A 24,338-nucleotide genomic window follows, 5' to 3' on the forward strand; every position below is an offset into this window, starting at 1 on the left:
GAATAAGGTTTTATTTAGGACAAAAGTAAGTTCTATCCTTTGTACTGACAGTGGGTATGTGTTGGCATCTAAACCCTGATGTGTGTCCTGCAAATGTCCCACTATGGCCATTTGAAAAGGTGGCAACCCAAGCCAAAGAGGTTCAGTCACCAACACAACTGCAATGAGTGCAAATATCTGTGACAGAAATACATGAGACAGCTTTCATGTAGCAACATTTCATTACATATCGATGTATTTCAGAGGGATTGAAGGATCAACATCACCTGCATGCTATATAGGAACCAATTAACAATGGCTTAATGAATAAGCCTGCAATAACCATAGTATGTCTACTAAATGACAGGTCTTCAATTAGGGAAGGAGCCCCACACACATATGGAATATGTATAAATGCAGTCCCCACAAACCTTTATCTGCTATGTACACCCACCTACATCTCCCCCACACCCGAAACAATTGCAATACAGACTGCAATAACATCACAAACATCCACTCACTCAATGACATCTGCAGAAGTGTTAACATACCTTGTGAGAGACACACTTGTAATGGTGTCATGTGAAATCGTTGCTGTTGTACAATGGAACAGACGCCAATGTTGCAGGTTTTGTTTGCAATAGTCTCGTATCAGACCGTTGAGATAACAGCCACACTCATATGTAGAACTATATACTCTAGCCATCACACACAATCCACGGGGGACATGAATTCAAAATATCTGTGTCTCTCCATATAGCAGTTGCAATTCATCACAATAAAACACATCCAGACCGTCTCCCTCGAAGGTAGGGCAAAAGGACAATGCCCAAGTGGATTATTCAATTATACCCCACTGTTGCCATGTAATTGGCTAATGGAGTAACTGCACAGCTGATGTGCATGTAATAATTTACTCCGGAACACCAATTGGTGGCAGGATACCACATGTTACAGGGATCTACGTATAAAATGATGACTTGCCATGCATTCAAACCATATGCTCATACCATAGAACCATTTAAACAGGAAAGGAGTAACACAAATATTATCGTAAACTCGGACCACTAAGAAGGTATATAAAACACTCAGTATGTTAGTGTATGTAGTGCCTGTTCTGTATTAATGAAAGTGTACGCAATGCATACAGTGGGAAAAGGTATTATGTAGTGATGTATTGTTGAGCATAGTAACGCTTGTAGAAATTGTGTGTACTGCTGTGGGCCACAAGGTAAACACCTCATACACTACAAAGGATGCTACATAAGTGCTTTAAACATAACAATTCCACTCCAGCCGCTGTCGGTGGTAGGGTTTGTCCAACAAGTACATGCCATAACAGGTGATAGTATATGTTGATATACTGTAACAGTAGGTATATGTATGGGCGTATAACGAGAATAACATGTCTAAGGTGGTCCTGCTGTGCAATTATGCTTTGCATTATGGGATATGGTTTCAAAAATGTCAAATGTACAGTATTATAGGTAGATATGTCAAATATTTTACATAGCATTACTGTTATATTATGCAAACATTAGGTATGTCTATTGGAATGTACAATACACAATAACAGGATACATATGGCTTGTAGTCACCAGACAGTGTAACAGCATGATAGCTAATTGAAATGGAAGAACTACTCAATTATCCATGCACAAAGGACATGTAATAGCTTCATAGGTTCATAGTTAGGTACTATGCTGTCTGGCCAAGTCCATTTGTAAGCCCAAATACAGTGTTTTCACTGGCGGCACCTCCCTAGGTTAGTGTCCTGTGCCTGTGAACAGCAGAGCCATTTGTTTCCTGCACCTGTGTACAGTACAGCCACTGCAGTGATCCCTGGCATACATGTCTGTTCCCCATCCACCCATCGAGGTATCTCATGAAGAGTGCTAGTGAGGGACCCTGCCCGATGTACATAACAATCATGTTCCAAAGCATGGTGAGTGTCCTTTTTAGGAATGTATCCCTCCAGCACGTGCTACTCATCGTTGTGTTTGGGTACATATCCCAGAGCATGTTTCTCTCAGTGGCTTTTGCTTATGTTGCTTATGTGGAGCATATCCATCAATATTGTTGTGGACATGGGCCTTGTATGTTCAGCAGAGGTCACCTCTGAGTATGCAGTATGCAAATGAGTACAGTTGGGGTTTCTGTAGTTGTGCTGCATATGTCATCCTTTGGAGGTGAGTAATCCTGTTGGTGTGTTAATGTTGTGGTATTTAAAGCCATTGCTGTTCCGTAAAGTACACCCCAAATGGGGTGTTGTACCCTTGAACGTGTTTCATAAGTCAGGAGTATAGAGGTACAATGGCAGCCATTGTTCCGGCTACAAACCCATTACAGATTAGGGCGGCCATGTAGAAGGATATCCATGCCACCTTGGAAATATGGTTATCAAAGGAGTGGGTGCTATCTACGTGTGTACTAAGATCGCTTATAATGTCTTATGTATGTAGGAGACTACCACCTATGTGATAGTCAGTGGGGGATTGTTGTAATCCAAAGGGGATGTCTTTGCATCTTGTGGCATGCCACTTGAGGCCATGTTACCAACACCAGGTGTCTGTCACAGTGACACCCTTATGGAGGGTGTCTGTATTAGCTGATGAATCAATCATGGCCCCTAGTTTGCAGTTGTCTGGAAACCTATTCAGGGAAAGTCCTTCTGTGCTAGACTGTACCTCAGGGAAGCATATACTGAACATGAGGGGCCCTATGACCGAGGACTGGGGTACGCCAATTGTAACTGATGTACAGTAGGAAGTACACTATGCTACCCTCACTGCATGTGTCCTGTCCGTGAGCCACTTTGCATAACATCTTGAGACGTATGGGTCGCTGTGCAGGTGGATGTGTATATTGACAATACGAGAATGGTGAACGGTGTTGAAAGCCGATGAGAGGACAAGGTAGGCTGTGTGGACCTCCTTACCATCATCTACTACCTTGGTAACTGTCTCAAATGACTCCACCAAGTGTAGGAGCCATGGTCTGTCCCTAGCAAATCCAACCTGGGTGGTATCAAAGGTTTGGAGGCCACCAATGTCTCTGTGAATGACTTCCATGATGATGTTCTCCATAGCCTTGCAGAACAGTCTAGTCAGGCATATAGGGCAATAGTTCCTCTGGTCCATTGTGGTGCCATTCAGGGTCCACAATGTGATACAAGGCTATTGGTGAATTTGGTGCCCAAGTGGGGAGCCATGTCATTCTGAGGTTTGTGTAAATCGCAGCCTGGGATGTTGGGCGGTCACATGGAGTTTGTGTTCCAGGCTTTAGAGAGAGCAGGTTTGAACTGCGTAGCTGTGACCGCAGGGACTCTGCATTGTTCCTGTATAGATTTGGGCCCTTTAGGGTGTGAGAGAGGTGTAAAGTTAGCATTGAACCTATCTGCCAGGATATTGCCAATATCAGTCGGTTCTGTAATGTTTCTGCCTAACTGTTGTATGTCAGAGCAGATGTGGGTATTGCCATCGAGAGTAGTGACATACCTCCATAATGCTTAGTGGTAGTCCTTGGAATGTGTTGCAGTAATGTTTACGTAGCTAGCTTTGGAGGATGTGATAAGGGATCCCAGATTCCTAATAAGGCTGACCAGGGAGCTACCCCACTCATGGGAGTGTACCCTACTTTGCAACAGTCTCCTCCTTCTGTCGTACATTATGTCCATGGCAGTGGACCCCCAGAGTGTCATCCGTTATCTGCTGGGTACCGTCATTGCTCTGTTTGGGATAGCATGATCCATGCAGTCGTGTAAGTGCTAATGAAGTGCAGCTGTGAATGTTTCAGCGCTTGTAACTATATTGTCCATCTGCACGGGTGTCATGTTGTTTACTACTGCTGTCATATGAAGCTTGAAGTTGGCTTTGTAGAAATATTGTACTGTGTTTTCCGTGAAGGGTGTGGTGTCGGGATGTGGATAACAAGGGTGATTAGCATACATTCGGAACTGACCAATGAGGGGATAACCGCAGGTGTGGAACACCAGTCACACATGTTGGTAATGTTAAGGTCTAGGATATTGTTGGCCTTGGTGGTGGTGTGTATAGGTTGATCCAGCCGATTGGAGTTTATTAATCCTGAAAGTGTTGGCCTAATGTGTTGGTACATGAGTAGGTATCACAGTTAAGTGTGGGGTAGTGTTAGTCTCACATCAGTAGTTCCTGTTTGAACCCTACTTTCCAGTACACCAAGAAATGAGGGCCGTTAACTGTGGGGTATGATGTGGAATCCGTAGCAAGCTACAGTTTGTATAGCAGTTCTGGCCACAGTTAGTTGCACTTGGATTACCTCTGATGCATTGTGCTAAGCAAACAGCATGGAGGTGTGTACATCCTTGTGAAATATGGGCACACCTCTGCCGTGGGTGTTCCGGTCCTGGTTACATGACTGGATGGTGTGGTCTGCGTAATAGCCTGTCAGTGCAGGGGTGCTCTCTGGCACCTAGAAACAGGTCACAGTCACTGCAGAGATATTGAAGTGGTCCATTATAAGGAGTGCCTCAGCTGAGTGCGTTTGAGATGAAGATGTCAAGCATTGACTAACATTACCCTCAGGTTTTGCTTGCCTGTACCTGTTCTGGTGGTGAATATGTTATTTGAAATGTGTCTAAAACAGGCAGTATAGGAGCAGCAAGAGCCTTATATGTTATCCATAATCCCAGGGCTGACAGGTGCAGGTCATCTGTGCCAAAGCATTGTGGTTTGCGACCATGTCATTCAAAGCAGACAGATACTGGATACCCTTAGAATGACACCAGAAGCATAGGCAACTGTTGACGTGAATAATTCTGTCGTTGTACTGTGTTATCAGTCTGGACTAATGCAGAATACTTCTCAGGGCTTGGGCGATACCTGCCTGGGCTACAAGATCAGAGAGCTATTGCATGTCCCTGTACATGTAGTCCAGGAAGTTACATCTCAGGGTATTCACACTAACATGGAGAATGACAGTCATATTGTACCTGTTGGGGAGTGACCTGAGTGCATAGGTTATGTTGTGGATCCTGCTACCTGACAGCCAGATTAAAGTGACTATCGCCTTGTATAGCCTGCTGAGTGGGACATTACTGTGACTGCCTACAGAGTCACCTATGACTAGTGTGTTGGGTATGTTATAACACTGTATTGGCTGTAGGTGATGGGCACACATGAGTCTGTGGGCTATAAGTAATGGTATTGTGTTTGGTGATGGGGGCTGCCTCTGTTGCCTACACAGAGTAGTATGGAGAGGCTACGCAAATGTTGTAGTCTAACTTTGTGTGGCCTGTGGTGGTGGAGATCTAGTGAGACTATGTGATGAGTGGGGTGTGCTGCAAATGTTTATCATCCCCACATGATTGTCAGGTTAAGTCTGGGTTGGAGAGAGCATTACCTCCAGTATGGCTACATATGTGCATCTCCCACAGGCTGTAGTGTTGTATGTTAGGAGGTGAGCATTGACTGTGTACATGAGACAATTGCTATATTGCCTCATGCTGCCCATATTCATCATATAGACAGGCAATAACACTGGTAATTGACACTTGGACATGCCTGTATATTCAACCATTTCTCACAAGATATGTGAGGTAAGTGTGTACAACAGCTGTTGTACTGTAAGCATGCTGGAAATGTAAGGACAAACAGTGTTTACCTGTAGGAAATGAGTAGGATTGAGTGCTATAGTAATTAGTAGCTCATGAAGTGCTTACATGTTCTGAACAAGTGCTGAGCATGGATAAGCAATACAGATAGGGTGTTGGATAACATAAACTCACTGCCCCCCCAACAGGTACACAATCACATATCCATGAACACTACAGAGCCCCTGTAACCATAGCTATGATGGTACAAGGTGCACTCAGGGTGCATGTGACCTGTTCAAATCCCTGGCTGTATAATACACATATGGCAAAACAGTTTGCTCTACACATACACTTCCATGTAAAACATAGGTTCATGTCAGTCTGAAAACACTGAATGGATCACACCAACAGTTATCACAACCCACAAAGTGGAGACGCTGCTCATAATGGGAGGAACTGCACTATTACCCTGCTGAGTATGGTCTGAAAGTCTATGAACCTTAATCAACATAGATGTTGTTAGCAGTACAGATGTAGTTGACAGTACAGATGAATTCACACTGCACAGCATATCTGTGACAGGTCATAGGACATCATCACCCATACTGTGTTCCACCTACACTCAGTATACTACATGTACCTTTGTATGTCACAGGAGTGTTCTACCAGTGGCCTGTTCACAGAAGCAACACTACAAAAGGTGTCTGAGTGACATGTGCATATCATGCAAGTGGCAGCCACAGTAAAACAGGGTTAATGTTTTGTACTCCCCCGTCATTGTAGCCCATACCACACACACAAATGGGAGGCATCTGCATATATCAGTATGTGAATGGCCATGACCTAGGAGCAATAGCTGACTCAGTGTTGTGGACAACATTCAGAATGGGCTTTGTAGGTGAGGTGCGTGACATATGTGCAGAATCTGACAGCTGCTTATTGCATTGTCACCGCTATGTTAATAACCCCGTACCCATTAACTACCACCTACGCAGCAGTCAACATTATGGACACTGTGTGTAAGGGATGGTGCTGTGCAGTTTACCTCCCTGAGCTAGTGACATCACCAGGCCTATTAGGTAGCCATAAGAGGCAACCCAAGTCATGACAGGGTGCCATCCATGAGCATGGAGATCATTGGACAGCCATACTCAGCACTCAAGTGACCAATATCGGATCACATATCACCTTTAAGGGGTATTGGCCATGCTTGGATGGGCGACACCAGCCTTCACAATCCTCATCTCCACTATGCAGCATGCTGCCTACCCTGCATAAAGACATATGCAACACTGTGATGTTGGACATGCTACACGTACATATCCTGATCTGAAAGACATACGTCATGGACAGCCACCTTCCTAGTACAAGGGTCACCACATGCTGGACAGATCCCTGTACCATACATGTTACATACTCCTGCCATACCATGCAACCCTGTCCAGCAAAGCTGCACATGTCATCTCTGTCATACATGGTGCAATGACCGCATGGTAGATGTATCATTAACTGTCTGGATCAGTAATGTGGCACTGATTCACCTGTCGGTGGGAACATGGCTGTTGGATACAGCTAGAAAACCTTACATCCTATGCCCATACATGGCCCAGGGCATACACACTGCTACATGATCTTGGCCATACATGCTATAGTTGATAACCATCCCTGCGAATACCATCCGGCTAGCCATTGTCCCATGTGTACACATGTGTAACACAGGTGATACGTGGCAGGATGTTGAACTGCTGTACAGTGCCGTGTAGATGTATATGGCAAAACACATGCATGTAAAGGTTTCCGAGTACATGTCTGCATAGTCACTGCCCATGTCCGTTAAGGCAGTGTATGTGATGATATGTGACATATACACAGCATCAAGGTCAACAGCATTAATGTGCACACATCCAGGCATGTGCTGATAGGTAAGAACACCAGTACAGGCAAACAGACATGCCCACATCAAGACAGCATTCACATGGAGTATGAGCAATGTAATGAGGTAACACACATATATGGTGATAATATCCAATCCCCATCGGGTGTTACATGTGTGTGAAACAAACATGTCAGTCGTGTCAGTGTCATGACGATTTGCAAAGACAACTGTTCATAAGTACTAAATGTAATACACATGTATGTGCAGCTGTATCTCTGTGCATCTCTGAGAAGCTGTGACCTGTCTCCATCATTATGTCTTCCAGATAATGCCTCGATCACGACTGCCGGCATATAGCCACTTGGAGGATGATGCCCTCATACCATACCTCCAGGATAACTATGAGGTACTGTTCAGCCATGTGCCACAGCATTCCCAGCAGCGTGATGATCTGTGGTAGGAACTTCGCAGGAGGGTTAATGATTTGGGTGGCCATAACCTCACCTACCAGCAGGTGCGCAGACACTGCACGGACCTTATCTGACATGTGAAACAGCCTGCCAATGCAATCACCAGGGAACAAGGTAGAAGAGGTGGTGGGCCACCAACCCAGCCCCCACTCACACCTACCGAGGAGCTACTGGCCAGCCTGGGGACCCCATCAGAATAGCATCCACAAACTCTAGCTGCCATCGTGGAGGTGGATGTCTTCCAACCACCGAGCCTGGAGTTACCTGGTAAGTCACTACTGCACATATAAATATTATATCCCATTTAGTTGCATGTGTCACTGTACAATATGTAATGTAATATCATATGCACGGTATGTTTACACACGTGCCGCATACTATAGTATGCTACCCTGTGTATGCACACATGTGCATACTCCATAGTACATGCTATTGTACTGGTGAATGTGTTAACATGCACAGTGCACCCTGTAGCTGTCATACAGTCATGGATAATGATCAAACTGCTGTGTCACCCCTATACAGGTACCTCTGGTGTGCCGCAGAGACAGCAGGCCATTGCAGGTGAGACAGTTATCAGTATCAGGCATGTGAATGCACAGATCTATTCACCATGTGGCCAGTTAACACATGTACACATAATGTATGGTCCAGTCACAATATACAGGTCGCATCTTTTATCAATCACACTGGCTACCCATCTGCAATATATACAAACCAAATGAAACACCATCATGAAACCACAGTAACTGTCATTGCTAGATGTGTGGACAAATGTGCATACAATGGTGGAGGTGTTGTTCAATGTAGGTATATGTACTATACATCAGAACAACACATGTGGGGTACGCAAACAGTACTACATAGTGAGCTGGGATATGGCAGCCCACATGATTCACCATTGTGGAATGTGCCTCTGCAATAAGTGCAGACATTGTGATGTGCCATCTGACTTGTCCCAGACATGTAGTGGTCCGGCTGTAACATTGTCTCACTATCCCATAAAACATACCCCACATACCAAACATACAACCCTTTGTCTGCATAACCCTGTGGACACTGGAGTATCTGACATCTATGGGTGTATGTCATATTGGACAACACAAACATGTGAGATAGACATCCATCACATATATTTGGCCAACACATGTTCACACATGGCCATGGAGGATGGGCAGAGACATGTAGTAACACACAGTAGATGTGATGTGTATGTTTGTACACCCTGTTGCACATTGGCTACACATGGTCCAACTATAACCTTTGTTGAATGGTTATATAGTAGATGTGGAACACTGGACTTCCTAACAGCCTGTGCACAGCTTGTGGAGGTGTCACTTAATTTGACCACATAAGATGTGTTGAACATCATGACTGTGTCACAGCATGAAAATAGTCACCTGTACAGCTTCCACATACATACACAGACACCACTTCAGGCCAAAGATACCGTACATTTCCCTTGCTGCAGTTGGACATCACTGTCAGCCATGCACCTCGTGTGTGTGGTACATAAATGTCATGTGGGACATGGTGTATTGACCAGTCTGCCATGTGTGGACACGGTTGCCATGCAGCTAAGAAATGTTAGCAGGTGTGCAGGGGTGTCATCCATATGTCTTCCTGTGACCTGTCACACATGACACATCATGGTTTAGTGTGTATACACCTCAGCGATGTGGATCACAATCCACAGTATTTATGTATTGTGTATGCACGCAGTCATGGCTATGCACTGTATGTGTATTCCACACTGTATAGCAATAGAGATGCCTCATGATTCCATGCAATGGCACTGTGTCTGTACTTCACACTGTATAGCAATATAGACGCCTCATACTACCCTTCAATGGTCATGCACATCTGCTAAAAGTGCATTCTATCTGTAGAGACAACACTGCAATGTGACACCATTACACCGCTGTACATGTGTCAGGACACCATTGTGTCAAACATGTATGCATGTCACTGCACACATCAGCAGATTACATGTCATACTACATGTTAATATCAAGGACATATGCCTCACATCAGCCATGTGTACTGTTAACCTGTACTGGTCCACATGGTGTATCACAGGGATGCATGCTTACTACCATGATTGTGTGAAATGCATGGCTTCTGCTATGACACATGCTTGCTGTTGTGTGCAACCCAGGGATGTATGCTAACTAACACTATTAATGTCTGAGCTGCATGCCGTCTGCTGTATCACATGCATGCTGCATGCCTTCTGTCATATCACATGCATGGTTGTCTGTGTGTGTCTGTGTGTGTGTCTGTGTGTGTGTGTGTCTGTGTGTGTGTCTGTGTGGTGTGTGTGCATGTGTGGTGTGTGTCTGTCTCAATTTTAATGTAGAGTCTTTGTTTGCCTTCACATGTGATGTAGGTGCGTTGCCCTCCTGCGGTCCATCTGATGTTAGTGTCCCCACAGACTTTAAAAGTGATGTACATATGCTTGAGTTACAGGCAGGGTTGTCAGGGGCTGAATCTGTGCCATTGGTTGCCATCCCACCTATATCCCCCTCTTCCCCGCACACAGTTCTTATGCCAACACATACCCCATCACCAGAGGCCATAGAGGAAGGACAGTTACCATGTGTTAGCTTGGAACAGGAACATGTGGTGGCTACGGAAGGTGTGTCTTCACACCATGATATCAGTGAAATGACTGCAGATGTGCCACACAGGCATGTGGCCAGTGCTGCTCGTAGGAGGACCTCTGGCTGACATGCACCTGCATGACAGAGCACAGCAGCTGGTGTCACCAGACACATGTTTCAGACTGTAATGGCAGCACAGGCATGTGCTGAATGGGAGAACAGAGAAGGGCAGAGGCTTCAGAGGGCTGCTATCCATTCTTTAAATGAAAACATCCAGGCATTGGCAAATGCTCAACAGCAGATTGCTGACGTTTTGGACAGGCAATTGGGTGACATGGTTGGAATCCTTAACCATGGCATGGCAATCCGCGAGCGTGAGCTGTCTGTGCTGGAACATCTGGTATTAGTGAGGCATAGGCCACATGGACATAGGCCAGCTACACCACCTGGTGCAGGTCGACGCGAACGAGCTACCTCACATGCCTGCTACCATAGTGCCAGTAGCAGCAGCAGTGCAGCTGGTGCTGCGCTGTCCACACCAGGACACAGCAGGCCACATGGACGTGGCCCTGGATGGTCCCAGTGGGAACACGGTTCCAGTGGACCTGTGTCATTGGGCAGTACCTAATCTGTACCTCTGTCTGGTAGTGCTCGTGCAACACCTGGCAGGCACAGGTCACATGGCTGTGGACGGACACAGTGAGCTGTAAATCCTGGTCTGTACAATCTGGAGCTGTCAATAATACCCCTGTGTAGGCTGGATACATGGCAGAACTGTGTACACACATACACGCATACACCAGAAACATCTGTAGGACACTGCAACACCCACATGCATAACAACCACACATGTCCAATTAGATCACAGGCCCTAACCCACACACATGATGTCATCCACTGGTGCAGCCTAGGCTCCTGGCAAACATTATCACCCTGTGCATATGATGATGCCTGTGCCACATCCCTGTCATCCACACCATCGGTGCAGGGACATGCTCATATGGTCTGATGCACAGGGTGAACAGAATAGTGAGATAAGTGTATATTACAATTGTTGTGTACTGTTGACAGGCAGCAGACATACCATGTAGTACAGGTTTAGAATGCATTGTTTTATGTTCACAGTATGTGTCTTGGTAACAACAGTAACAGCATGTTGGTAATGATGCCCTGCGTCCCTCCTTAAGGTCTGATTGCATGTGCCATTACGTAACAGTGTTTCAAGTTAGAATGCATTGTTTTATGTTCACAGTATGTGTCTTGGTAACAACAGTAACAGCATGTTGGTAATGATGCCCTGCTTCCATCCTTAAAGTCTAATTGCATGTGCCATTAAGTACCAGTGTTTGCAGTTTCACATGTGTAAATGTGGAGTACTCACAGGTATGGATGGCAATACCAGCATGCTATACGTAGTCTCAACCTCACTGTTAGAAAGGCTGACAATCCAAAGATCTCTACACATCTACTGATCCAGGAGCATGAGAGCTGTGTACTAGGCTACAGTGGCTAGAGACGTGACATCCATACTGGGTGACATCACAGGTACAGCTACATGGTGCGGGGGGTTTACACAGCGGTCTAGCTGATGTCAAGGGTAGGGGCCAGTTGATAGCATGAGACCTCACTGTGTAGCAGTAATACACTTTCACATTACAGGATGAGAACAGATACAGACATACACAGACACACACAGTAACATGTCCACACTCACGGGATCAGCGACACTATAACACACACTTGATAGTGTTGAGGTGAGGACCCCTGCCTGTGTGGTAATCACCATTACAGTACTGTGCACCCACATGATGCAACACAGAGAATGAAGAACAGGTAGTCAGCAATGCCTAAGACTGATGGCATCAACAAGGTAGTAGATTGCATCACCTTGAGGGGTTAGGAGCCCTATCTATTCTCAATGGTAACATACATCCTCACTCCATGCACCAGACAGCCATACACACACACACACACACTGGAGTCCACAAATGTCATGCACATACAGATAGCTAACATATGTGTGATACACACACCACCCCTGCCTATGTCTTGCTTTCTACACTGCAGTATGTACAGATCTCTACAACAGTGTACAGGGGTGTGTAACAATTGGGATGTATTCCCCACCATACGTGGCATATATGGTCACACAAGCAAACACACATGGCAGTACTGTGAATCAAACACCTGCTATCTTATGATACGTCTGACAGACATGCATCAGTATTGCCCGCATTACAATGTGTACCGACACTACCTTTGGCAATTGTGCTGCTATATGCACATGGGAGGACTTAAGTGTTACAGGTGTCAAGCAATTTACAGTCAGTGACACCCTGACCGCTGTGTAGGTTGTATGTCTTCACCTTCAATTAACAGAAACGTAGCTTACTGTTTGCACATGTTATGGTAGGATGACTTGTGACACACCTGTGAGCTGTCTTCAGCAAACATCCATCTGCAAAGGTGGCCCACCACTTTATGTACACACATCCATCTATACCTGATGTACATCTTACCATACTGTCAGTATTTCACCATATACAGGTGTCAACGATGGGTCTGCATTGCAACTGCATGTTGTAGTAAGACACAGATGAACTGTAAACATCAGCTACTGCACATGCATGGTAGCTGAATGCACACCACCACATGTACATGTGTATAGGTCCTACATTCCTGTCATGTAGCCATGTTTGTATGCATTGCAATTGGTGAGCATGTGTGATGACATACATGACACATGGACTGTTGTATGATATGATAGTTGTCATGGGTAACCAGTGCAGAGGGAATGTTAACTCAGTCACCATTGTTACCTTATGTACTGCTAGCATTCAACAGCCATAGACCTACCTTCCATGCGCATGCGTGTAATCACTGTAGTCACGTGTCTGCACAAAGGACAGCAACAGCTATGCTATGTACATATGTGTTGTGTGTGTGTGGGGCATGTATATATCCATGGCAGTTACATGTATGTCATATCCAAACATGAGTGTGTTGTCCGGTGTACAGCAACAGTTATCTGTTACAGCTGTATAAGACCCAGGGCCCCTGTTATGTGTACAGCTGACCTGGTTATGAATAGTGGTATCAGTGCATTGCATAACACATGATGGAACCCTGTCAGTACATGGGTAGTCTGCACAGTTGCTGTACAGCTAGGTACAGTCCACTGGTCATGAGTAACATGGTGTTGTACTAATGTATGGATGTGTGTTGCTGATCCACAGACATGGTGATGTGTGAGGGGTACTTACTAGAGTGCGGCATTTATCACTGTGATCTGCACCTGACACATCTGTGATGGCTTTTGAGAGTGTACTGGTCAGTGCATGTGAGTGGCCTTCATATACGTGGGGACACTAACACCTGGAGCGGTCCGTGACGGTCTTATGGCCCACATGTTTGTATCTGAGGTATACAGTGGTAGTGCTATTGTGCACAACTGAGCCTTATGTCAGGTGTTCCTCACTGCACAGATGTCAGTATTCCCCATTGTTGGATCTAGATAGGCAGCTATAATTACGAACGCTACACATCTAGCACTGTTTAGCATACACATACAATGTAGTTGCTCTGTAGGTGTCAGGGTGTTTACCTGGTCTCAGGTTCTTCATCTATGTATGGTACTACATGTGCAAAGTACCCACTCCTGCCAGGACAACACCATGGGTGGTATTAGTGTGCCAGGTTTAGATTGGTACAGCTAAGGTGATGGACAGCAGCAGACATTGTGTAGAAGACCGGTGTCAGACATATGTAGTGCAGCGTTCATGCTAACAGTGATGACTATCGACACACTGTGCCCTTCCGTGTTTAGAATCTGTGTGCATACAAGACAGCCCTTCGCTACTAAGTGTATGAGCATGCCCAGTATGCCGTTGTGTAGATGGACACATACTGCATTCCAAACTGACTTGTGCTACTGTGTGTGAGCATGCCCAGTGACACCTTGTGTCGGTTGTGTGCCTCTGTGTATGGGCATGACCATTGTAATCCTGTATAGCGATAGTGGTCATCCAGGCAACAGATGGCCATACTCCACTTCAGGATGGATTCCTACATTGAACACACTGGTTCACAGGTATGTACACTGTAACTGCCAGCATCCATGTCGATGTCTGCATACCTAGAAGGTCATATTGACTGTCTTGAAAGGTATACTGTCTGTGGTGCATCTCGTATCTATGTAGTGTTGTAATAGTGCTCTGTAGATAGCCAGTTGTCCTGCTCACACCACTGCCATGTGTTTGTCTCCGTTTCCAGCTGCCTGTGGACAGAGTAACGCTTTTAGACTGCTCACTCTCCATACAATCCCTATCAGCGTCTTTGCCTTTGCTGATGATGTCACCCACATAGAAGTATGCCTCCTGGAGTGCTGTGATCTAGTAATCTCAGTAGCGCGTTCTGTAACTGCGTAATGCTGTAGTGTGATAAGGTAGTCAAGTCTATGTTCTAATCCCAGCCCTGCCATGTGTGTGTGTGTGTTTCCAGCTGCCTGGGGACAGAATAATGCTTTTAGACTGCTCACTCTCCATACAATCCCTACTGGCATCTTTGCTTTTGCTGATGATGTCACTCACCTAGAAGTATGCATCTGGGAGTGCTCTGATTCAGTAATCTTGGTAGCATGTTCTGTAATGGCATAATGCTGTGGTGTGATAAGGTAGTTAGGTGTATGTTCTAATCCCAACCCTGCCGTGTGTGTGTTTCCAGCTCCCTGGGGACAGAGTAATGCTTTTCGACAGCTCACTCTCCATACAATCCCTATCGACGTCTTTTCCTTTTCTGATGATGTCACCCACCTAGAAGTATGCCTCTGGGAGTGCTGTGCTCCAGTAATCTCGGTAGCGTGTTCTGTAACTGCATAATGCTACAGTATGAAAAGGTAGTTAGGTCTATGTTCTAATCCCAGCCCTGCCATGTGTGTGTCCCCAGCTGCCTGGGGACAGAGTAATGCTTTTAGACTGTTCACTCTCCATACAATCCCTATCAGCATCTTTGCCTTTGCTGATGATGTCACCCACCTAGAAGTATGCCTCTGGGAGTGCTGTGATCCAGTAATCTTGATAGTGCATTCTGTGACTATGTAATGCTGTAGTGTGATAGAATAAACAGGTAGGTGCTCAATTCCAAGGCATGACAGGTGTGTGTGTTTGGCAGTTATATCCTATGTGTTGGTAGCTGTGGGTGGCTAGCTTCAGGATGTGTTGAGTGTGTTTTGTTGCTTTCCTAAATAGTGTCCACAAATGTCATAATCGCCCAAGACACTGGGTTGTCAACACCTACATTCACCAATAGGTCTTGTGAGTAAATGTCAGCAGCCCTACTCTTACCCTTAATACAGTCTGACCCATGTGACGCAACAAAACACACTTGCCTTGATAGTAACACCACTACATAATGCAGGTGGCACATGTGGTTTCCTTTTCATTCTTGCCTAATGCGTTGGTGCCATGTGGTCCGCTGTTGTGATATAAATGCAATAGCTACATATGTGTGTGTGTGTGTGTATGTATATATATATATATATATATATATATATATATATATATATATATATATATATATATATATATACAAACTAGTAAACCATCCACTAAATGTTCCATCCCTCCAGAATCTACTCCAACCCTATCGCACCACCAGACCACTAAGATCCAGCAACAAAAATCACTTGCAGATCACTAAAGCCAATAACTCTGCTGGTGAAGCACTATTCTCTTGCACCATAGCCAAATTATGGAACTCACTCCCTCCCACAATTACCTCTGTACCATCATGCACCCACTTCAAAACTTTACTAAAAGTGCACCTAAAACATGCTGGCTATGCCCTTGCAACTCCCACTCTAATATCATCCACCCCATCCAACCACTACCTTTCTTTCCACTCCACTAACTACCTTGATTATAGCAAGCTCAGATGCTCATAAGCCTAGTACTTATTATACAGCAGGAACTTCTCATTGTAACATTTGCTAATGTCTGTTATGTACTTCACAGATAAAGATTCTAGTTGTCTACTGATGTACTATGTTCTTCATCTGTAAATATGTTGTAAGTAATTGCTATGTTAAATTGTTAATCGCTATGTAATCCAATGTAACTACTGTCTGTTTATTTTACTGTGTAACTTTTCTCCCCGGGCCTCTGCTGAAAATGGACCTATGTCCAGTCGGACACTCCCAGTCAACAAATTTAAATAAAATAATAAATAAATTTTATATATATATATATATATATATATATATATATATATATATATACATATATATATATATATATATATATATATATGTATGTATATATATATATATATATATATATATATATATATATATATATATATATATATAAAATATACATAGATATAGATATAGATAGATAGACATAGATATATACATATATGCATGTGGACATTATCACTATTAAATATTTGTGCTGGATGTTCTCTACGTGATCACCTCAGATGTATGTATATCTGCCATGGTGTAGTGGTAAAGCACATCATCTGTGGTGTGCAGGGTCCCGGGTTCTAGTCATGTAGAGACCGGTTCTTTTGTTGCTGGGAAGACCAAGGGACATCGAATACGGTGATAGTAAGGCACCTTTAACCAGTTGTGTACGGATCTGAGCGACAGTAAGCAGTGGTTATTAATTTGGAGGGTCAGTATGGGTCATATAACTATGCATTAGAAGACTATACTAAGCAAATGAGGTTGACAATAATGAATCCTGTTTATCCCCAGGGTGTGATGCAGATCCCAAGAGTGTATGTGTGCAGATAGCCGGGTGCAGGGCCCGAATATAGGTGAAAGCATGGGGGGGGGCAGGCATACTGTACGTACACTGGAGACCTGTGCCTCGGGATTGCTCCTGCCTTAGCACACCTAAGCTACGGGTGTGTCTATACCTGCTTGGTGAAATTGGGAGGGACAACAACAGTAGTGGAGTAGTCAAGGTGAACAGGCTGCACAAACAGGTGATAATCAGCACAATCAGCAGATTAGATGGCCAGCCCACCCCAGAACACTACGGTAATATGAGCAAACACCATACACACAGGTTTCTTCCACAATCTACACCACCAATGTATACATGCAGGGACATTTATCAACACAGTCCAACCAAATGAGAAGGGCTGCAGCAGGCAACATAGACCAACATGTGCAGGAGGCTGAGGGTGGTGATGATGTGAATACTGCCGAATAACCCTTAGTGAGGTGACATAAGACATTACAGACCCAGGGTAACTTACCAGGGGCTACATTAGCTGGAGATAGTGGAGCACTATGGGGTGGACAGAGACCTCCTACAGCAGCTTGTTGAGCTGTGCCAGCCACACCTGACACATTGAACAGGCCGAGGGAAACCCATCCCAGTGGATACCAAGTTATGTGTTGGCCTAGATATACTAGCCACAGGTACCTCCCAAAGCACAACTGAGAATATCATGGGGATCTCACAGGCATCTGCATCCAGAGTATTGCACCAGTTCACAGACACCATGTCACCACATGCCAGTGAGCACGTACATGTCCTCAACACACGTGATTTGTTGACCAGCAATATGCGTCTCTTCCACCAAATGGCTGACTACCCTGGGGTACTGGGTGCTATAGCCTGCACACACGTATGCATCAAAGCACCACCCGGTGAGTGGGGTAGGGCCTACATTAACTGCTGGGGCATACCCTCCAACAGCTTGGCCATATGCGATGGCCAGGGCATTACACTGAATGTGTGTGCTGTCTGCCCTGGAAGCTATGATGATTCCGATATATGGCATCTGATGCAGCTGTACCACACCTTTGCCAATATGGACATCCCCTACAGTCTCCTAGTGGGGGATGCTGGGTAACCACTGGAGTCGTGGCTGATGACATCCATCAGCAATGCACACACACCTGAACAACTACACCATAATGAGGCAGATACACAGGCAAGACATATAATTGAGCATGTGTTTGGGATGCTCAGGTCATGGTTCTGGTATCCGGACACATCCGGTGGAGCCTTGCAGTATTCACCAGCTACATGCACCCAAATAGTTATGGTATGTGCTATGCTACACAATCTGATCCTGTGGTAACAGTTGCAGCAGGAACAGCATGGGGTAGGGCCACACAGCCCCCCCACCAATGCCAAGGCCTGTACAGGCACAGTGTGACTTGGAAGAGGAACTACCTGAGCAGGGCCCAGTAGGCGAAATGGGCATGCACAGTATGACCTGCCCTTGGCAAAGAGGCAACACATGACATATGCACTGACACAGAAGGCACCCAGGGATTTCACCCTCTCTGACTCGCGCAGACAGTACAATGGATGCCAAACATGACACTACCTGTGCTCAGCCATGTATAGGAAGTGCACTGTGTGCATCTGACATAGGCAGCCCTCCAGCACCATCCTCAGGTCTGGAACACCCCCAAGGTATGTCAATCGACCTACCAATTGGCAGTTGTATTAGAATGTGCATTTACCCGTAGCTATGGTATAGATGTGAACATACAAGGGAGTTTGGTGGCCGACTGTTAGGCAGCAGACAGTACATCCATAGTGGCACCATGACATCTGTAGCACATACTGGGGTCACAATAGTAGCCAGTAGTACACAGGGTGTCCTAACCCACTGCAGGTTATGGGCTGAACATCATGTGTGTCCATACAGCCCACACAGGTCTCATACAGCTGGACAGGTGTAGACCAATACAGACAAATGCTATACAATGGCCTCTGGATGTGCCCAATGAATGACCCCAACCCCCACAGACACACACACACAGACTACAGCAGGCCAGGCAGTTGGATGTAGCTTGTGAAGGCTAGGACGTCTGAAACCACTATGCTGGTAATTAAAGCTAGGATATGACGTACACTGGTATGCCTCCAACCAGCAATTTAGGTAGGTCCACACACTGAAATGGAGTACCTGGCATACCAGTACAGTAGTAGCAAATGTGTACAACTGTCAGCTGTGCCCCCCTTCCAACGTACACATGTGAGAGTCATGTGCGCCACCCCCAGTGCTGTGTAGGACTGTGGATACAGTTGGATGTCCCCCCACGCTGTGCAGAAATGTAGCAACAGTCAATGCCACATGACCATTAGCTACCCTGCAGACACAGCATGCCACCTGTTGGTGTACAACGCAGGGGTCGGCACCACAGTACTGACTATCTGGACATGTGACACATGCAATCCAGTTGACCATACTTGGCATGCTCAAACTCATGAAGGTATGACAGTAATGTCAGTCAACAACATGCGTAACAGTCATACTGGGCATGCTCATACACTGAAACACAGGACGGCCAGGTCTGCAAACACCAGTGGTCTGGACATATCTGCCAGTACATTGCTAGACTGTTGGATGACTGTGCTGTATGGTATGTGTGTGGTACTCTCTATTGTCTGTACATATGCCATGCTGTATTGGTAATTCACATGAGCTGTGTGTGCAGGTTATTGCTACCAACACGTGCAAAGGACGGTTCTTTGTTTGCGGCCAGAACAATGCATTTGGATACGGAGTGGATAAGGCACATTCCAGCAGGTGGGAGCAGTTGTGCGTGGGTTTGCATGGTGTTAAGTACTGCTGACCTCTGGTTACAGCTCCTTATACTTGTTTAGACTCCACATTTCTGTAACAGTGCAATACTCGCATACTGGTAGACAACCACGCTTACACCCACTCGCTCACTCACTTGTACGTGCACTGATATTTCTGCTTACATTTGTCACTCACACTGGGTGTGAGCGATCCCTTGTGATGCCTATTACATTGGACTACATGATTACAGTATCGGGTATGTCTAACCATTAGGTGATGGCAGGTGTTCGACTGTATGGACTCGGTGGCCTGTCCAGTGACATAATCATATTATATGTGTGTTCCTCATACAATCTGCTCCCATCTGGCTGATAAATGGGAACCGATACTCTGCAATGCTGACATGTAAATGTTTTTGGGAAATGCATCTCTCTGCCGGGTCATGCTACTGCATACCTATTGTAGGTTTTCCACCTTTTAGATTGGCCGACGTGAGACTGTAGGAGTAACACCTTTCCCACTTTGCATGGGATAGTCCCTCATTAGGCATATCTGTCATGCGAGAATACTCTAGCCATAGCAACTGTCCTGATTAGAGGACATTATTATATTTTACGTGTCTGTAATAGTTGCATGTAACGGTTATTGTATACATGACACGTCGATATGTTATGTGAAGTAGCATAAGCAACTTGACTGCTGCTAGACTAAGCTTTGATTTGTGCTAATATGTATATTTCTGTACTATGCATGGCTGTAGGTATGTTCTGACCTGGTACATCTGACATTTCTACAGAGCAGGTCCCACTTTGGCCATTCGGAAAAGTGGCAGCCGTATAGGACCTATATGTAGAGCTGTCACATTTGGCAAGGTAACACATACCCACAGCCAGTAGTAAACTGACTACTTCACCGGTTTGCATATGTTAAGGTTATTCTTGTAGCATTATAGTTGCTAATACTGTTTCCTATAACATGTAGCTGTTTCTGATACAACAAAATCATTTTATGACACCACTACACACAATATATGACCTCCTTTCCCAAAATCACAGGCCATGTGCCGTAGCATTCATTTTGCAGGACAAAACTGCCCAGAGTGGTGTGTCCCTCACAAAGGCGAACAGGTGGTAATCCAAAACTATTATGCTATCACCTACCTAAGGGGGTTGGCGGAATATGTGCTTTCCGTCACTAGCAGACCTCACATACCAATGGGGGAGAATGAACACTGTATCAGGGACACTGCATAACACCCTCAGGGACACATTTAGATGATTGGTTCTATTAACCTGACACATTGACAGTCACAGGGCATATATATTCATTCACGTTTGTCGAGGTACATGCTGTTTATGACTCATACATGTTGGCATCAGTCATTAACTGTATTCCGCCACCTGTCCACCTAATATCACTAGTTCTGGAAGTGTTTAGTTGGACTTTGTTACATTCTGATTCATAAATATGGACGTCCATGCTAATCGGGTACAAGGCACTGATATAGTCCCTATGTGTTCCCCCAGTGGTTTATGGACTATCCAGTAGATGTGCTCTTCAGGTTTGGGAGGTATAGGCATCTGTTATGCCCACATAGGAATATTAATTACTTCCACTGGGCGGGCCTACTACATCTCTGCCAACCAGCACCTGCACACTTAGGCCCATTATTGCATACACATGATTCACCTACCTGACACCCCTCTACAGCACTCATGACAAATACTTAGTGTGAGCGCAGCTGGGGTATGAACACACCCCTACACATTGCCCACTCTCCCTTTCTCGGGACACATGTCGTACATTTTGTCAACCCATGTGTTATTACACTTGCACAACCTACTGTTCTATGTACACCTACATCCTGCTCGCATCGATAACCAAGGGTTCACATGAAAAGTGAATTTTTGGTGTCCTGCAAGGGACCCTGTTATCCATGTTTAAAGTGTAGACCTTGCAGATCTCTCCCACTGGTACTTTCCTGACAGTGGTTTGGAAAGCAGCAATGTATTTATCTTTATTGCCTGTCTGTATGTCTGACCGGCCTAACTGGGCGGTGTGGGAGGTAAACATTATTGGACCTCCCAGTAACATATACCCGTAATTGCTGTAAAGTAACCTAGTTATGTACATGTGTATATCTACAATGACATATATATTTTTTTGTGTGTATATATGTATTTATCAATAACTGTTGTATGTGTGTGTGTGTATATATATATATATATATATATATATATATATATATATATATATATATATATATATATATATTTGTATATGTGTGTGTGTGTGTGTGTGTGTATATATATATATATATATATATATATATATGTATATATATATCTGTATATATCTATATATATATCTGTGTGTCCGTTGACCAATACATTTAATACATTTCCCGGACAAACACACTTACACATGCATATTGGGTTTTATCTCCGCTTCAACAGCATACTATTGCCTTAGTCATTATGACACCGACACTTCACTCCGGTTAACTTGTAATCAGTATACAGCACGTTATACAGCGGAGAGATGCCACACTTTGTTCATGTATGGAGTACCGCTGATAAGTGTGATATGATACAGTGTCATTTGACCTATTCCTTGTCTGCACAGCCTATTATTCCTGCTACTGTATTTGTTTCTGTGCACATTTATATTATTTATGTTAATAAATGGAGTGCATGTGTTACAGAGAATGTACATCAACATATTGATGTCTGCATGTTGTTGTGTCTTTCGGCTTTTCCCTGTTAGGGGTCTCCACAGCAGAACTTCGGTCCGCTAATGATTGGCAGATAGGTTTTACGTGCCGAGATGCCAGCCCTGATGCACAACCTTCAATAAAGGTACGTCCATTCATGCATGTCTCCATGCAGAAGACGCTCTAGCTGGGAATCGCACCTACATACTAGCTGACCTACACGGGCTGCTCCATTGCAACTGGCGCAACCAACCCTGGCACTCCTGTGTCCATAATCGCATAGCCATAGTTTCTCCAGCCCACCCGTGTTGAGTTTCCACACGTAACAGCCATTATCCACCTGATATCGCAGCCATGACACACCTTTACACATTGCCCTCTCCAGAGCATTGGGGCCCTACACACATTTTGTACCACCTCGTGTATTCACAGGGTCTCCCTCCATTTATATTTGCACATACGTGCCTTTCCTGGTGTTATGGATTACGAACATTTTGCGGGTTACAAGTGTAGGTGGTCACAACATGAACTACATTCCGTCTGTGTGTAATGTTGACATAGCAGTTCAACGATATCATGGCCACTGGTATAACCCTTCCTCTGGTGTGAGTAGCGATGCTCTACTCACTCTTGTGCAGCTTTATCTGACATACGCTGCAAGCACTATATAATATCTTAGTTGCTCTAGATTCCCTTCACAACCCTTGTGTATGCTTTCTTCTTTCGGCGTTTATATATATATATATATATATATATATATATATATATATATATATATATATATATATATATATATATATATATATATATATATATATATATATATATATATATATATATATATATATATATATATATATATATATATATATATATATATATATATATATATATATATATATATATATATATATATATATATATATATATATATATATATATATATATATATATATATATATATATATATATATATATATATAAAGTTACATCTGTAGAAAACAACATACATTTGCTATTCTGGGAGCTGCTTACACCCGTGCAGGCGCACTTGTATCTCCTTATTGTGAGTTACATATGTTTACTGCCACTTCTTTGTGCTTACGTGTGCCTTATTCATTATGACAGTACCACTTTGATTAATGGAATCCAGTTAACGGCCCCATGCGAAACACACGTTCACCTTTACATGTTTAAATGTTGGCTTTACAGCACAGAGGCATTCATTACACAAGAAAATGATATGTGCTATAGTCGTACTTGAACCAGGAATGCCTTTACGTTAGGCGGATGCTCTAACCACTACACTATTGGTGTTCTGCCTCATTTATATGTATACCCATGGTTCATAGCTACCATCACATACGCCTCACCGCTTCACTTACACAGCAGGCATCCATTCTCCTGCTGGGAAAACCGCAGTACTAAACATGCGACATTCCCTATTCCCTACTGCTCTGGACCCATGCTGCATGTTTACTCACTCCAAGGATATTCCAACTCCAACGTTTATAGTCCTGGCACATACATGTATTTGATTGTCAGGGTGTTCATGTGGTGGTCT

Source organism: Protopterus annectens, chromosome 8.part1 (genome assembly GCF_019279795.1).
Source record: "Protopterus annectens isolate FY-2018-M chromosome 8.part1, PAN1.0, whole genome shotgun sequence".
Lineage (NCBI taxonomy): Eukaryota > Metazoa > Chordata > Ceratodontiformes > Protopteridae > Protopterus > Protopterus annectens.